This window comes from Somniosus microcephalus, chromosome 3 (genome assembly GCF_052327205.1).
Source record: "Somniosus microcephalus isolate GS21.2 chromosome 3, FLI_Smic_1.0, whole genome shotgun sequence".
Lineage (NCBI taxonomy): Eukaryota > Metazoa > Chordata > Chondrichthyes > Squaliformes > Somniosidae > Somniosus > Somniosus microcephalus.
Window position 1 is genome coordinate 184037989 of NC_140989.1, and position 18203 is coordinate 184056191.

At 46.5% G+C, this 18203-nt stretch overlaps 1 protein-coding gene across 5 annotated transcripts in view; it reads left to right on the plus strand.

Moving 5' to 3' along the window:
* Positions 1-18203, plus strand: part of kif25 (kinesin family member 25) — a 277704-nt gene that overhangs the window by 167300 nt on the left and 92201 nt on the right. The window lies entirely within an intron of this gene.

Consider the following 18203-nt stretch of genomic DNA (forward strand, 5'->3'; position numbering starts at 1 on the left):
ATCCAGCGTCACGGAAGCCAGCGTATGTTCAAGCGTGTCGATGCGGTCGTCCGATGAGGCGGTGGTGGAGTCCGGGTCCCCCGTAACCGAAGTCGGAGGCGTCCAAGATGGCGGACAAAATGGCGGCGCCCACGGTCCCGATCCCCACGCGGCTGGGGGAGCCCAAGATGGCGGACAAGATGGCTGCGCCCAAGGTTCGCACGCAGCGCTGCTGGCGTTAGCGGTCTTCCCTTTGCAGGCGCTAACGTAGTGACCTTTCTTCCCGCAGCCGGAGCAGGTAGCATTCTTCGTGGGGCAGCGTGCTCTAGGGTGTTTAGCTTGGCCACAAAAATAGCATTTTTGTGCCTTGGACATCGCTGCAGCAGTCGGAGGTGGCGGTCCCATGGCCCAAGATTGCGGCGTCCACGGCGCGGGGCGATGAGGGGAGAAAGCGTCCATATTTCTGTGGGCCGCGTCGAGCGAGAGCGCGAGGGACACTGCCTTTGTCAGGTCTATTTCACCCTTCTCCAGCAGCCTCTGCCGGGAGTAGTCGGACCTTAGACCCGCAACGAAAGCGTCTCGTATCAGTCCCTCCGCATGTGCCGCGGCCGACACTTCCTTGCAGTCGCAGCCGCGTCCGAGTACCCGCAGTGCCCGTAGGAAGGCTTCCACCGATTCCCCGGGCTGCTGTCTGCGAGATCTTAAAAGGTGCCTGGCATAGACCGTGTTAACCGGGCGTGCATACTGCCCTTTCAGTAGGTCGATAGCCGCCACGTAGGTCGTCGCATCTTGGATTAAAGTATAGACTTGGTGGCTCACCTTCGAGGCCAGGATTTTCAGTTTATTTTCATCAAGAGTCACGGTCGAGGCTTCCAGATACGCCTCAAAGCAACGCAGCCATTGTGCGAATTTAGTCGACGAACCCGCTTCTTGGGGGTCTAGGTCCAGGCATGTTGGTCTGAGGGCTCGCAGCAGCGCCTGCTGCTCAGCGTTTTGCGCCATCGGTTGATCAGCATCCGCAGCCAACATTTAACTTTGGTAATAAAATTGATGCACTATCAATTGCTACAAAAGACTGGAGATTGAGAAAGTAATAAACAGGCTTTTATTACCAAAGAACAGAGCATGCCTCTTGTGGTTGCCTGGTATCCAAAAGGGCCGGAGGCTTCTGAGCAGCGACCTTTATACCCAGCCATGAGGGTGGAGCCAGGGGCGGAGTCAGCTGAGGCATGCACAGACAAGTACAACAATATGCAAGAGTGAACAACAGTACTAACAGTGAACAACAGTACTAACAACAGTGGTGAACAACAATACTAACAACAGTGGTTTACCACAAGAGTAAAATATTTTATAGGCACATCAATAAAAAAGGAAGTTTGGGATGGGAATAGGGCCATTAAGGGATAGTCAGGATAATACCACAGGTAACGATAGAGAGATGGCAGAAATATTATAATTATTTTGCTTCAATATTTACCAGGGAGATAGAACAGGTGGACATGACATTGGATGATGAGATTAGTAATGAGATAAGCACATTTAAAATAAAAAAGGGGATATATTAAATAAAATAATCAAACTCAAACCCCTGGTCCGGATGGATTGCATTCAAGCATTTTAAAAGAATCTAGGGAAGAGATAGCAGAGGCATTACTATGCATATTTAATAATTCGCTAGAAATAGGTATAGTGCCAGAGGACTGGCGGATAGCTAACGTAATACCGATATTTAAGAAGGGGGATAGAACATGTCCAGGGAACTATAGACCAGTCAGCTTGACATCAGTGGTAGGAAAAATAATGGAATCCCTACTAAAGGAGAAAATAGAAGAACATCTAGAAACCAAAAATATAACAATGAATAATCAACATAGATTTCAAAAGGGAAAGTCTTGCTTGGCCAACCTTATTGAATTTTTTGAAGAGGTAACAGAGAGTGGAAAATGGTAATGCAGTAGATGTAATTTATCTGGATTTTCAAAAGGCCTTCGATAAGGTACCCCATAATGGACTGATAAACAAGGTCAGAGAATGCGGAGCCAGGGGACAAGTAGCAGAATGGATTGCTGACTGGCTTCAGGACAGAAAGCAGAGAGTTGGAGTAAAGGGTAGCTATTCACACTGGCAGAAAGTGGGTAGTGGAGTTCCACAAGGACCAGTGCTGGGACCACTGCTGTTCACAATTTATATTAACGATTTAGACTTAGTAATCAAAAACACAATTTCTAAATTTGTGGATGACATCAAATTAGGGGGGGATAGTCAATACTGAGGAGGACTGCAACAAATTACAGGAGGACATTAATAAACTTGCAAAATGGGCATATAATTGGCAAATGAAGTTCAACACAGATATATGTGAGATATTACATCCCCGGCCCCCACCTTCATCTCTGTCTCAGTTACCCTCTCTGCAAGGACATTGCAACCAATCCAGTTTAGGTGCAGCTTACCATGTCTAAATAGCTACCCACTGACCCAGAACTTGACCTATTGTCCCAGGAATGTAAAAGCCTTTTTTCTACACTATCTCTCTAGCCAGAGTGCTGTTTCTAATATTGTTGTGTATGTACCTTTAAGAGAATAACTGGTCTCAGACTGCAGTACCGGCAGTGACCACCCCTGTATAAAAGGCGCTAGAGAGCCTCTGTTGTTTAGTTTTGTTATTGACTTGCACCAGTAAAGATCTGTTTGTTTTCTCTCCTGCTAGTCCGTGTCTCAATCATTCACGGACTTAACACTGGCGACGAGTAAGAAACGTACTTACCTGCAACTCGGCAGCAGCTCCGACGACGTTGTTGAAGGTCGGAGCCAGAAGAAAAAAAAATAGAGTCCATTGAAACTCGAGAAACGGGCGTCGACCGTCAATCATCGGGTTCAAAACTTGCAGGAGAGATTGTCCAGAACGAGGCTGGGTTCCTCGGTCCGTGGTTTCCCAGCAAATCGGGCTGGTGGCAGGTAGTGCTCTGATCCTTCCTGGGCTGCGGCGGGCTGAAGCTTGGTCGGGTGGCCTTTCAACGGGGCCGGGCAGCGAGTCGGGAAGCAAAGAGAGAGAGAGAGGGTGGAGCATACAGGGCGCGGCCGGTGTTTCGAAGCCGGGCAGCGTTTGGACCTAAGAAGAGGGAGGGAAGTGTCCCAGAGGGTCCGCTCCACGACGGGAAAATAATAAAAGAAAAAGAATCAATATTTAACGCGCAGGAAACCATGGAAAGCAGCGCTAACAACAGCGGGGAAGAAGGCAAAGCGCGGGAGGCGCCATTTTGTTAAATCGGGGAAGAAGGCAAAGTGCGGGAGGCGCCATTTTAGATTGCAAGATGCTGAAGACTGGCTGTATCACTGCTTTTGATAATACATTAAGAGGACTGGACCAAGTATGTGGAAAGAGTCGAGCTATATTTCGAGGCAAACGAAATAGCGGAGGGGAAAAAGGCATCGATATTGCTAAACTTAATGGGCGCTAGAACGTACGGCCTATTGCGGGATCTGATTACTCCAGCCAAACCGAAGGCGAAGAGTTTTAACGAAATTGTTGCTGTTCTACAGGAACACTTAAACCCTGCACCGCTGTTGATAGCAGAAAGATTTAAATTCCACAGGAGAACTCAGCACAAAGATGAGAGCAATGCTGAGTATCTTACGGAACTACGCAAGCTATCAAAGCACTGCCAGTTCGGAGCAGGACTGGCAGATACCCTACGGGACAAATTTGTCTGTGGACTCCTGAGTGAAGGAACACAGAAGAAGTTACTTGCAGAAAAAGAGCTGACGCTAGATAAGGCTTTCAGCGTGGCAGTATCGTATGAAGCAGCAGCCAGGGGAGCTGCAGAAATTCAACAAAAACCACAGGAATACAGCACCCACGAAATGACACGGGGATTTGCAAAATGTTATCGCTGCGGCAGAACTAACCATGACCAGAAGGACTGCTGGTCCAAAGACAAAATATGCAGACAATGCGGGAAGATTGGACACATTGCACGAGTTTGTAGGTCTGGGAAGAAGACCAGCGACAACAAAAAGGCTACTAAGGAACCGTACAAGAAAGTACAAAAGATGACGGACAGTAGTTCCGAAGACCAGATGAGCGATAGTGAATCCGAGAACAGGAGATTAAGCTGTCTCAAACTTCACAATGTAATCGCAAAAGAGGATCACCGAACCATTTGGGTCACCCTCAAGATAGCAGGGCCCCAAGTTAAAATGGAATTGGATACAGGATCAGCGCTAACCGTCATGAATCGACGAGACTACGAGCGGCTATTTTCACACATACCCTTGAGAGAGACATCCATCGTCTTGACGACGTATACAGGGCAAAAAGTATACCCCAGAGGAAAAATAAGGTTGCCTGTCGAATACAATGGCAAGAAAATACGGAAATTGTATCTCTACATACTGCCAAATGGTGGACCACCGTTATTGGGACGGGAATGGATCAGGAAGATAAACTTAGATTGGCATTCCATTCATGCAATGATGGTGGACGGTAAAAAAGATGAAGACGTCACTCCTGGACGATTGTCAACAATCTTAGCTAACGCCAAAGAGGTATTTCAACAAGAACTGGGCACGCTTAAAGGCGTAACCGCCTCGATAAAAATAGAAGAGAATGCAGTTCCCAAGTTTTTCAAAGCGAGACCGGTACCATATACAATTCGCCCAGCTGTCGAGGCAGAGCTGGAGAATCTGGAGAAGGCGGGCGTGTTGCCTAAGGTCGACTGGAGCGAGTGGGCGACACCCATCGTTCCTGTCATGAAGAAAACGTTAAGCAATAAGTCCGGAGAGCCAAGGAAGATTCGCATCTGTGGGGATTTCAAGGTGACGGTGAACCCTGTCCTTCACACAGTACAATATCCTCTTCCAAGGATAGAAGACATCTTCGCCTCGCTGTCTGGAGGAAAGCGTTTTACAAAAATTGACCTGGCACAAGCATATTTGCAGATGGAGGTTGAAGAGTCCTCTAGGAAGTATCTCACGATAAACACTCACAAAGGTCTTTACCAGTATCATCGATTGGTATTCGGAGTAGCATCGGCTCCGGCGATATGGCAAAGAGCGATGGAACAAGTCCTGCAAGGGATTCCGGGGACTCAGTGTTACTTGGACGACATCCTTGTAACAGGTGAAGATGACAGTGAACACCTTAACAACCTAGAACAGGTGCTCACTAGACTACGGGAACATGGGCTGCAAGCCAACCGCCCCAAGTGCGAATTTTTTAAGAAACAGATATCGTATTGTGGCCACGTGATTGATGAAGAGGGGTTACATAAGTCCCCTGACAAAATTGAAGCGGTTGTTAAGGCCCCAGCGCCTGAAAATGTGTCGCAACTGAGGTCATTCCTCGGGTTGGTGAATTACTATCATAAGTTTTTGCCGAATTTGTCGACAATTCTGCACCCACTGAACGCCCTGCTACGAACGGGGGTAGCATGGAAATGGAGCGATGATTGTAAGCGTGCTTTTCGGAAGAGTAAGGACTTAATCACTTCAAAGGAAGTATTGGCTCACTACAACCCAGCACTGCCAATCAGGCTGGCGTGTGATGCGTCTCCCTACGGCATTGGGGCGGTACTGTCACATAAATTCCTTGATGGTTTGGAGAGGCCGATAGCTTTTGCGTCACACTCGTTAACTTCTGCCGAGCGTAACTACGCCCAGATTGACAGAGAGGCCCTCAGCCTAGTGTGGGGGGTGAAGAAGTTCAATCACTATCTGCACGGTCAAAAATTTACTCTACTAACCGATCATCAACCTCTTGCCTCCATTTTCAACCCTCAGAAGGGCGTACCGATAATGACAGCACAACGGCTGCAGAGATGGTCCCTTTTCCTAGGGGCACACCAATATGACATCGAGTACAAAGGAACTAAACAGCATGGAAATGCTGATGGATTGTCACGTCTACCATTGCCGACGGTGGAAGAAGAAGACCTTGCAGTGGATCCAATGGAGTTATTCCACTCGACCATAGTCGAATGTCTTCCTGTGACGAATGCAAACATAGAAAAGGAAACACGGAATGACCCGACACTATCACGGGTCTATGATTTAACGGTGAAGGAATGGCCAGCACATGGCGAACCACTGCTGCCAGCATTCTCGCCGAGAAGAGAACAGCTGTCAGTGTGCAGAGGAACCTTGATGTGTGGATCCAGAGTGGTAATTCCACCTAAGTTGACGGATAGAGTGCTCAATGAGCTTCATGAGGGTCATCTGGGTGGGGTAAAAATGAAGAGCTTAGCCAGAGCATTTGTGCGGTGGCCGGGAATCGATAGAGAAATCGAAGAGATGACCAAGAGCTGTGCAGGATGCCAGAAGGTCCAAAACGCCCCACCACAAGCTCCTCTGCATCCATGGGAGTGGCCCTCATCTCCATGGCAAAGGGTGCACATTGATTTTGCTGGTCCCTTCATGGACTCGATGTTTTTAATTGCGGTGGATGCACATTCAAAGTGGCCAGAGGTAATAAAAATGTCCTCAACCACCACGGAAAAAACTATCACAGTTTTACGAACCATATTCGCCAGGAATGGGCTGCCTGAACAGATTTGCTCTGACAATGGACCACAGTTTGTGTCTGAAGAGTTCCGGAGGTTCTTAAAGAACAATGGTGTTAAGCATTACACATCTGCCCCATATCATCCAGCCACTAATGGATTGGCCGAGAGGTTTGTCCAAACATTCAAGAAGGCTATCAAGGCAATGTGTAATGAAGAGATACCCCTACAACACAAGGTGGACAACTTCTTGTTTGCCTACCGGAATGCGACACACGCGGTTACCAACCAAACTCCAGCCATGATGTTCTTCAATCGAAGACTACGATGCCGCTTGGATTTGGTTAAGCCAAACATCCGAAGAGATGTGGAGAACAGGCAGTTTCAGAATATGAATGAAAGGCCGACCAGGAGTTTTAAGATAGGGCAACCAGTTTTGGCCCGGGACTACCGCACTGAGAAATGGCAGCCAGGAACGATTTGTACACGACAAGGACCTCTCATGTATACCGTGGACGTTGGGGAGAGCATTGTAAGACGCCATGCTGACCAGATTCTAGAGTCACTGGAAAACGTCAACTCCACACCACGATCTGATACACCTGGTAATGAAATCGACGTTCCAATTGCAGCTACCGCAGAACCGGTAATATTGGAAGCAGATGAACCAAACAACGACATTGATTCCAACTCAACATTGCCAGAAGAACCTGTTACCCCAAAGAGGCGTTATCCAGACAGAATCAGGAAGCCTCCTCAAAGACTGAACTTATAATTGCTTAAACTTAACCAATGTATCTAGCAACAGTAATTGTGATTGTAATTCGTTATCATTTAGTTGTTAAATGAATGTTATGTACTGTTTATCTAAAAGGGGAGGAATTGTTGTATATGTACCTTTAAGAGAATAACTGGTCTCAGACTGCTGTACCGGCAGTGACCACCCCTGTATAAAAGGCGCTAGAGAGCCTCTGTTGTTTCGTTTCGTTATTGACTTGCACCAGTAAAGATCTGTTTGTTTTCTCTCCTGCTAGTCCATGTCTCAATCATTTACAGACTTAACAAATATGTTTCTCCTTAACTGGCCAAGCGTGTGGCACCAGGGGTAACCCTGATTGCTCAGTAGGTTTGGGAATGTGGTTCTTAACCTTACTTTGAGGTTAAGTGCACAAATCCTAACAGACATAGGAACAGGAGTAGGCTATAGATCATGGCTGATCTGTAGAACAGAAATATAGAAGAGAATCATAGAATAGTACAGCATCATCAGCACCTTAGTGCAGTATAGTACGGTGCTGTACCTTAGCCTTAGCTCCATATCCCTTGATAACCTTACCTAACAAAAATCTCTCGACCTCGGTTTTGAAAGCTTCAATTGTCCCAGCATCCACAGCTTTCTGGGGGAGAGAATTCCAGATCTCTACTACCCTTTGTGTGAAAAAATGCCTCCTAATTTCACTCCTAAATAGCCTAGCTCTAATTTTAAGATCATGGGGGCAATTTTCGGCAGCGTATTCAAGCGCTAAATATCGTCCGAGGTGGCCAAGATGGGGTCTTGAGCTGAAACACCGTTTAGACCGTGTTTAGCAAAAGATGCCATCGTGGTAAAGGAGTGGCTGCCCGGAGGCTCGTTAATGAGCTGATTACCGCTTCAAGTGCCTGCTGTTGCTCATTAAGGAGGCTGCACGGCATTTTGGTGGCTAGCACTTGTCCTAACGCCCTCTCTGTAAAGTCTGTGGGTTGTACTGTAAATAACGACACAGACTTCAGGAGTAACAAACAAACAGGTCTTTACTATTCGAAGGTCAGGGCGAATCTGCCCCAGCAATCCTGCCACAACACTTATATACTGGTGTGGTCACTGTCGGTATTACAGTATACAGAAGCCAAACAAGTAGTGCCACACCTAAAGTAGTTCTCTTAAAGGTGAACGGTTACATACAATAGTTTCCTTAAAGGTAGACGGGTACATACACTACAATCCTCCCTTTTTAGCTTATTACTTACAGAGTCCCATTAACATACATATCTTCAACTTCATATAAACACTTTACAGATATAATCTCGGTGGGAAACAGTTCACAAAGTCAGTCTCTGCGGGAACAGTTCACAGATTCAGTCTCCGATCTTGACTTGGTCCGAACAACATCTCTTTGGTGTAGCCGGTTCGCATGGATAGTGTGACTCCTCCATAGCCTTTTCCTTGACGTAACAGCTTGAACTTTCGTCCTGTTGAACCGGCAGTGCCGACTTTTATAACCAACTGGCTGTCTTGATAATTTCCCACTTTTCAACTAATTTAGCTCCTTTCGTAGGTCCCCTCCTGAGCTGGTAGAAGTGATAATATTTTAGATAGTTATTGTCTTCTGCCTCTTCTTTTTCTTTTCTGCCTTTTTGAGACTCTCGGGGCTCCTTTCTCGGCTGCCAGCTGTAGCGCCACCAACTCTCTATGTTCCTTAGACCTTAAGTGTTTCATCCTGATTTCAGCACTTTGGGAGTTTTCCTCACAAACTGGGCAGACCAGATCCTCGTAATATTCAGTGTCACTCAACAGGTCATGGTAATATTTGGGGTCGTCCTGAGTTAGGCCAGCGAGAGGGCCTTCTACTTCCTCCTTACCCATCTGGACGTTAGCCGACTGTGGTTCCTTCCCTAGACATCCTTCTTGAAAAGACTTCCTCATACATTCATATTCATCACGCTCTTCCTGGGTTGTCTGCCATTCCTTCACTACTGTCCTCATTTGTGAGTTCAATACCTTCCCTTCCATCGGGGATTGCGTTATCCGGCTATTTACTCCTTCTACTGGAGTAGCTGTTTCCCCATTCTTCTGTTCAATTTGACGTAATTCAGCGTCCTTTTGGCATCCTTGTAAAAGCTGTGTTGCCACCTCAGCTAGCTCCATCCCTTTTGGAAGCTCCGAATTCCTTCCCTTTGAAGCCTGAAGCTCGTGTTCCCCTTGTGGAGTCTTGTCACTCCGCCTGTGAAGGAGTTGGCTGGTCGTTAACTCTTCCCCGGGGACACTGTGGATCAGCTTCTTCTCTATTTCATCCACCTTTCCCTCTGGTGCTTGGGTTTTAAGCGCTCGAAGAAGTTGCGCCTTGATGCTCTCTAGCTCCAGTTCAGGGGCCATTCTTCCAGCCTCTGTTTCTCTTCCAGTTGCCTTTCCTTCCACTGCCCGGATTCCCAGTTGACTATGTTCTTCAAGTTGTTGAACCCTGGTCATTTCCGCCTCATATTTGTCTTGGGTTTCCTTCAGTACTTTTATGAGTTCTTGAACCTCTTGGATTCCATGTTCTGCCATGTCTTCCACCTCCAATTTTTCATCGATGGATGGAATCTCTACCGATGAGTCTGTCTTGGCCTGGAGCTCCTCAAACATTTCCTGCATCCTTTGGACTTCTTGCTCATGTTCAACCTTTAGTTGCTCGTATGCTTTCACTAAAACTAGCTTTTCGGAGGTTGCCGAGTTAACCCCCTCCAGAATTGTAGCCTGGGCCTGTTCATACTGTTCTTTCAACTTCTTACACTCTGCTTGTAAGGAGTCGTAGAGAGGAACTGGGATAAAATCCTGGCTGCCTGAAGATTCCTCTTCATTTGTTTTGTTCTGCAAATATTCTAACTCTTGAACAGCATCAGGGAGATGTGATCGATACTTAGCCATGATGGCCCTATGGTCGCTCTCAGCTTGAGCTAGCCGCCTCTGTTGTCTTTCCAGGTTCTCCCATTCGGTGTCCCAGAATTGTTCCATTGTTTTCATCTCTTGTACGAGACGGTAACTCAACTGTTCTAATTGTTGTTGTATTTTGCGATACGTTTGAGTCCGGGCTCTGTGTTCTTCCGTCGTGGATAAGTCCTTAACTTGGACAGGCTCAGAATTCTCTGTCAACCTGGAGTTCTGCTCTGAAGCTTTATCCTTCTCGGTAGCATAAGCCTTTATGCCTGTCTTTGTTTTCTCCACCATAGTCGGCAAGTCCATTTCAGCCTTGTCTTCCATATTTGAGTTAGTCTTATCGTCATCCGTTCCAGAATCTGAGCTGATTGCTCGTACCGAGTCCTCACTCGTGATGGCTTTTAGATAGTGCCATTCCATGTCTATTTTCTTAATCCACTCCTGTCCTAGAAGTGGTGGTCCTCCCTCAGGTAATACGTACAAGTTCATTCTTGGGTGTTCTTTACCCCTCTCTCTCACCTTGACTCTTATCTTCCCCATGGGGTATACTTTATGCCCCGTGTATGTCTGTAATACGAACTTGGTATTCCTTAAGGGTATGTGAGAGAATAGCCGGTGGTAGTCCCTTCGATTGATGACTGATAGAGCTGATCCAGTGTCCAACTCCATTCTTACTTGGACTCCAGCTATTCTTAGCATGACCCAGATAGTTTGTGGATCAGCTTCCCTCCCCACATTGTGAATTCTCAGACTACCCAGCTCCTGGTTGTTTGGGTCTGAGTCTGAATTCTGTTCGTCTGAACTCTTCTCAGCCACCTTGTGTACCTTGCTGTACTTTTCTTGTGGTGGCTTCCTTTGGTTGTTGGTCTTCTTCCCTGACCGGCATACCTTTGCGATGTGACCCAGTTTGCCACATTTCCGACATTCTTGGTTCTTAAACCAGCATTGATTCTGGTCGTGCGTTGTCTTCCCACAACGATAGCATTTTGTTGTATTCGAGGTCATTTGGTCCACCCCGAGTGCCGCCGCCTTCAGCTGCATTTCTGCCGTTCCCTTCGCTGCGGCTTCGTGCGATGCAGCTATAAGAACAGCCCTGTCTAGTGTGAGGTCGTTCTCTTCCAGTAGTCGCTTTTGCGTCCCTTCTTTGGACAATCCACATACGAACTTGTCTCGCAGTGCCTCTGTCAGATTCCCTCCGAACTGGCAGTATTTCGCCAGCCTACGCAGTTCGACCAAGTATTCCGCGTTACTTTCGTCTTTCCTCTGCGTTCTTGCATAGAATTTGAAACGTTCAGCCAGCATCAACGGTGTGGGGTTCAAGTGGTCCTTCAGCACAGCCACAATCTCTTCGAAAGTCTGATCCGCCAGTTTATCTGGTGCTATTAGATGCTTCAAGAGCCCGTATGTTTTTGCCCCCATTGAGTTTAGCAATGTTATCGCCTTGTCGTCTTCCTCTATTTTGTTGGCTTCACAATAAATCTCTATGCGTTCCACGTACGTGGCCCAGTCTTCTACCTCAGAATTAAAATCGCTAATATTCCCTCGCTTAGGCATCTTTCTTTCCTTGGGAGCAGCACAAGTATTTCTTTAAGTATTCTTATTTATTTGTTTATTTCTAAGATGGCGGTTTTTCCCGCGAAAATGGCGGTTTCCCGCTCTTTCCTTCTCTCCCCGCCCACTTCAATGGCGGTTTCCCACTTCTGTCGTCTTCTCCGCCTAATGGCGGCTTCCCGCGTTTCTTCCCTGGTGGAAGGGGTACGCTTTCCCCACAGTGGACAGGTTCAGCTGCTGGCTGGCTTCCGCACAGCTCCCCTTACTCGGCTCTGTCTTTCTCTCCCGCTCGCACGGCTCTACCGGCACTGGGTACACCCCGTTCACGGATAACAGTTCAGCCGCTGGACTGGCTCTCGCGCAGTCTCTCTCCCCTTGCTCGGCTCTGTCTCTCTCTCCCACACGTTCGGCTCTACCGGCGCTGGGTACCCCGTTGGCGGAGAACAGTTCAGCCGCTGGACTGGCTCTCACGCAGTCCCTCTCCCCTTGCTCGGCTCCGTCTCTCTCTCCCACACGTTCGGCTCTACCGGCGCTGGGTACCCCGTTGGTGGAGAACAGTTCAGCCGCTGGACTGGCTCTCGCGCAGCCTCCTTTGGTCGGTTCTGCCTCTCCCACACGCTCGGCTCCCGTTCGCCTCCCAGCCCTCACGCAGTCCGGTGCTTCCCTCCCCGGCTGCGGCTGAGTTTCTCTTTTCCCGCACCTGCTCCCGGTCTCAGCGCTTCGTGGCTTCGGTCGCTGCCCGGCTTTTCCCGCCGATCGCGGTCCGGCTATCTCACGACGCCGTTGGACCCGCCTTCCTGACCAGCTCTGCTCCCCCTCGACCGTGGTCGAGTGCACAGCCCTTATCCTCCGGATTTCGTTACACTTTCCCGTACTCACAGTCTCCGCGGCCGCCTTGTTTCCTGCTGATCGGCTCACTCCGCACCGTGGTAGAAGGGTAGTCAGTGCCTGTTGCTGATGGAAGCTTTTGTTGCTAAAGTCTTCTTCCTTTCTATTGCTGCAGCCTCGTGTTTTCTCCCAGCATAACGACGAGGGCGGTTGCCTCTCTTCGACGCTCTTTAGTTGCTTTGGTAGTCTTGCCGCAGGGTACGATCGGACTCGTCGCCACTGTAAAGTCTGTGGGTTGTACTGTAAATAACGACACAGACTTCAGGAGTAACAAACAAACAGGTCTTTACTATTCGAAGGTCAGGGCGAATCTGCCCCAGCAATCCTGCCACAACACTTATATACTGGTGTGGTCACTGTCGGTATTACAGTATACAGAAGCCAAACAAGTAGTGCCACACCTAAAGTAGTTCTCTTAAAGGTGAACGGTTACATACAATAGTTTCCTTAAAGGTAGACGGGTACATACACTACACTCTCCTAACAGCGACCCGCTGTTTGGGAGTAAACAAGGCTTTCAGGCGCTATTTAAAGGGATACTCAGCATTTCACATTCACTTGCTGCTGGAGCTGTGATGAGAGCCTCTGAAATGAAATCAGGAGACTGAGGGAAACATTTTCAAGACATCACCATATTCTAGCAACATTTATTCCATAAATTCTCTGAAGACCTCATCTAAAAAAAAGTAAGTGCAGTGCTACTCAATCTTATTGGACACCTTATAGGAGTCACCAGAAGAAAGTGAGTGCTTGGTCATTAGCATTATGCTAGAGGTCCCCCTTGGTCTGGATGAGGAATGAGAGGAGGACATGATCCCAGGCAGAGCAGCACCAGCTGCTGCAGGAGAAAGGGACAGGAGGGCGAGGTGGCGTCCTACACTCCTGCGGGTACAGGACCTCCCTCCTGCTCTGGACCTCCTCCACCAGGACCTCCAGTGCCGTGTTCGACAATCTGTGCTTCCTCTCCCTGAGTCCTTGAGCCATCCTGCAATGTGTCGCTGTGTGCCAGCCAGGGCACCTTCAGTGGAAGTGGGTGTACTGCTCCACAAAACTTGCGTTTAATCAGCACTTCAGTGCTAAACCTGCAGGTGTCTATTTTAGCACCTCCAGCTAAAACCAGACTTTCAAACAGGCGTGTCTTATTAGCACAGCACCCATTTGGCACCTGTTTTCACTCTTTGGCCAAAATAACCCCCTATGTCCCCTTATTCTTGATTACCCCATCAGAGCAAATAGTTTTTCTATATTTACCCTATCGAATCCTTTTAACATTTTAAACAGCTGGATCAGATCATCCCTCAATCTTCTATACTCAATGGAATACAAGCCAAGTTTGTGCAACCTGTCCTCATAATTAAACCCTCTCAGTCCCAGTATCATTCTGGCGAACATGCGTTACACCCCCTGGGTCCAAGGCCAGTGTATCTTTCCTGAGATGCAGTGCCCAAAACTGAATGCAGTATTCAAGATGGGATCCGACCAAGGCGCTTTACAACTGAAGCATAACTCCCTCCCCTTGGTATTCCAGCCCCCTTGAGATAAAGGCCAACATCCCATTAGCCTTTTAAATTGCTTTTTGTAACTGTCTACTAACTTTAAATGATTTGTCTATTTGGACTCCCAAATTTCTTTGTTCCTCTACAGTTTGTAGTTTCTCACCATTTAGAAAATGCTCTGATTTATCTTTCTTAGGTCGAAAGTGGATGACCTCATACTTGTTCAATTTAACTATATCTCCCATATTTTTGCCCACTCACTTAATCTGTCTATGATTACAGTACATGCAATAGTACTTAGGCATACACTTAAAAGATAGTACTTACAACTGCGCCTGATAGTTGAGGACTCAAATGCATTACAGTTCTGAATTCAGTATTTCTGTTGATCAAACCCTATGTACCCAAATGCTCTTTACAGTCCATCACTTTTAGAATCATAGAATAATACAGCACAGAAGGAAGCCATTCGGCCCATCGAGTCTGCACCGGTTCTTTTGAAGGGCAATCCAGTTAATCCCACTCCCTGGCTCCCTGCAATTTTTTCTCCTTCAAGTATTTATCCAATTCCTTTTTGAAAGCTACGATTGAATCTGTTTTATACCTTTCTGAGCTACAAGGTCCTTATCAAAATGCCCATATATGGCAAGGCACTCAAAGCTGATCACATCTTGTTCACGTATATAGCTTTATAGATTTAAACTGCATTATGACTTCTTCCAGGTGAAACAGCGATTTACTTGTACTTCTTGCAATCAATATACTGTATTTGCTGCTCACGATGCGGTCTCCTCTACATTGGGGAGACCAAACGCAGATTGGGTGACCACATTGCGGAACACCTCCGTTCTGTCCGTAAGCGTGACCACGACTTTCCAGTTGCCTGTCACTTTAATTCTCTGTTCCACTTCCACTCTGGCCTCTCTGTCCTGGGCCTCTTACACAGCTCCAACAAAACTCAATGTAAGCTCGAGGAACAGCACCTCATCTTTCGATTAGGCACTTTACAACCTTCTGGACTCAACATTGAGTTCAACAATTTCAGACCATAATCTCTGCCCCTAATTTTACCACATGGCAGCTGTTGATGATTCTGCCATTCCCATTTACACCTCTTCTAGTCTCATCTTTTGTTACTTTACTTGTCCCATTACCATCTCCTTTTGCTTTGTACTATCATGCCTTTTGTCATGTACTCCTGCCTTCCACCCTATCACAGACCTTCCCTTTTGTTTTTTTTTCCCCTCCCCCCTCCCTGCCCCTGCACTTGCTTAAAAATCTGTTACATCTCTAACTTTTTCCAGTTCTGACAAAAGGTCATCAACCTGAAACGTTGGGGGAGATTTTGCCAGCACTGGGGAGGCGGGAGTGCCGGGAAAATGGCAGAATCTGGGGGCGGGTACCCAACCCGCCCCCAACCTGCCCCGTGCCGGGTCCTATCTCCTGGAGGTGGGAAGGGGATTACAGCCACTTAACTGCCTGTTAACAGGCAGTTAAGAGGATTATCCCCATTTTTCCAGCAGAGGTGTGGGCTTCCCGACGTCGGTAAACCCCGCCAGGGTCAGCGAGGCGAGCAGAGGGTCTGCGGGGGTCGGAGGGGTCAAAAAGTGTGCTGTGGAGGTGAGTAATGGATGCAAGTGTGGAGAGGTGAGTATGTGAGGTGAGTGAAAAGTGTTAGAAAAAGTTTCCTTACCTTTGTTTCTTCCTGCAGGCTTCAATCGTTGGTGATCCGAAGGCTGCGGCATCTCAATGGCAGAGATGACAGATGGCTGCTGCATTCTCCGATGCAACAGCCATCTGCTTTCTGCTCACAAAATAGGTTTGGTGAGCCTTGAGTACAAGAACTCACCAAACAACAGAGAATGTCAGTTAAGTCGCTGGGCGGGCTTAACAAGGTCAATCAAGGGAAAATAGCGTGGGTTGGTCACAATTCGATGGATGCGGGACTAAAACCCGACAAGCAGCAGTCCCGCCTCCAACGCGCCCCCATTGGCAAAATGATCCCCGTTAACTCTATTTCTCTCTCCACAGATGTTGCCCGACCTGCTGAGTATTTCCAAAATTTTCTATTTTTGTTTCATTTAAATGCAAGTTCTTTTCATTTGTGAGATATGTTTCCACTTATGTAGCTTTATTAGTGTTTTTGTGTCAAGATGATTATATTTTGCAGTTTCATTTCCTTACTATTTTTAACTAAAATTCCACTCAAATAGGGTGATGCCAGCAGTTTAAAAACCTGATACAGGAAACTCTCGATTTACCGGCACCTAAATAACTGGAAATCTCTGTTAACCGGCAAAATTCAGGAGTAGGTTCAGGTAAGTTTTACTTCATATTAGTGGCTGTTCCTGGATCTGTGGCCGTGTACAGGGCTCTCGTACCTTTTACTATACCTCTCTGTAATCCGGACTTTTTGATAAAGCAGCACCACACCGGTCCTGTCGGTGCCGGATAATAAAGAGTTTCCTGTACTCGCACATTTTTAAGCCGAAGTGCAGAATTTATCTTGTAACACATTCTTGATAGGTTGACCCTGCTTTTGAAGAATAAAGTAGTATTTCTGCACTAAAATCTAAATTTATAAATTATTCCAAACATTAAAATTGAATGCACATATTTATATATATATATAAATGCATACACAGGAAATCAGTTTTGTGTATATGATTTGAAAACTGAAAAGGCTCTTTGATACTTCGAGAATTGTTTAAGAACAACACTATTGCTGCAAGTAAGTATGTAATTAGTGTTAATAACATTTAAAAATTGTTCCGTCTCAATTTAATTAACGTTCTATTTTTAGTGCAGGTGACGAGCGTTGACACGTTGTTTGTATACTACCTGGAACCTTCTACATTTTCTGTAGGCTTTAGTTCTAGTGAACTGATTACAAAGCCCTATTGGTTCAGCTTGTGGTGTATTATTTATACAGGTAGAATATCCCGAATCCGGCAACCTCGCGACTGAGGCCGAGCCAGTTTTCGGGTTTTTCCGGACTTCGGAACGTTTTTCTGGTGTGCGAAGTCTGGAAATGCCCAAGCCCAGGTTGCGATATTTCCGGACTTCGGACATCAGAAACACGTGTCGAGTCCGGAAATGCCTGGGCCCAGGTTCCGATTTTTGGTAAGCCTCCCTTAGGGTGTCCGGATTCCGGAACATTTTACGGATTCTGGACCCCTGCCACCAATCATCCCGGAGTCCAGATTCCGGAATATTCTGAATTCCAGAATTCTGGATTTGGTACGCTCAACCTGTAGAATGTATTAGTGAAAATGCTATTGTTATACCAAAGCTTAGTGGATACTTAGTCGGGACATACTGAATAGAGAATTTATTCCATGTGTTAGGAAGATTTAATGGGGCCGATCCTGTACTCCCATTTTTGATCCGCACTCTCAAAGAATGTATGATGGGAAATCATGGGTGCACACTGGTGAATTTTCACCAATTAAAATTAATGAATGGAAAATAATGGACTGCATGCCAGTGATTTCTTGTACCACACTCGCATAGAATCGGCTCTAATATTTCAAGGATGATGATTATAAATAAGTTAAGCTGTTTCATGTGATTGAAATAAATGTCATATTCCATTTTAATTTTAATAATTGATTTTATCTGCTGCATGTGCTGTTATGGGTGATAGTTTAATACCTCAGGGTACATCACATGAGCTGTATGTCAACACTGCAAAAACCAACGACTGGAATCATGAATGTTCTAGTAGTGGTTATGGAGACAGAAATTCATGGAACACTGACTGCATCATAGGGATAAGATGAGTTTGATCTTGTTTACCCAATATTATAAAGAAAAATGTAGAATCGTTTTCAGAATTGGAGTTGAATCAGTAGGACATGGTTTTCTGTACAGCAACTGAACGTCATCCTCCTCCCCTTCCCAACAGGAATTTTCAAGTTAGCTGTCTTAAGATCTTTCAGGATAGAAAAATGTGTTGACATAGGATACTTTTTAATGCAATGTGGTTACAAATTGTACCACTGGTGTGTTTTAGCAGTTTTGTGCTGTGACAGATGGTGGAATATTCAAAGATCAAATGTAACAATGATTTTTTTTAAATCCCCAAACTCCTTATGATCTTTTACTGTATTC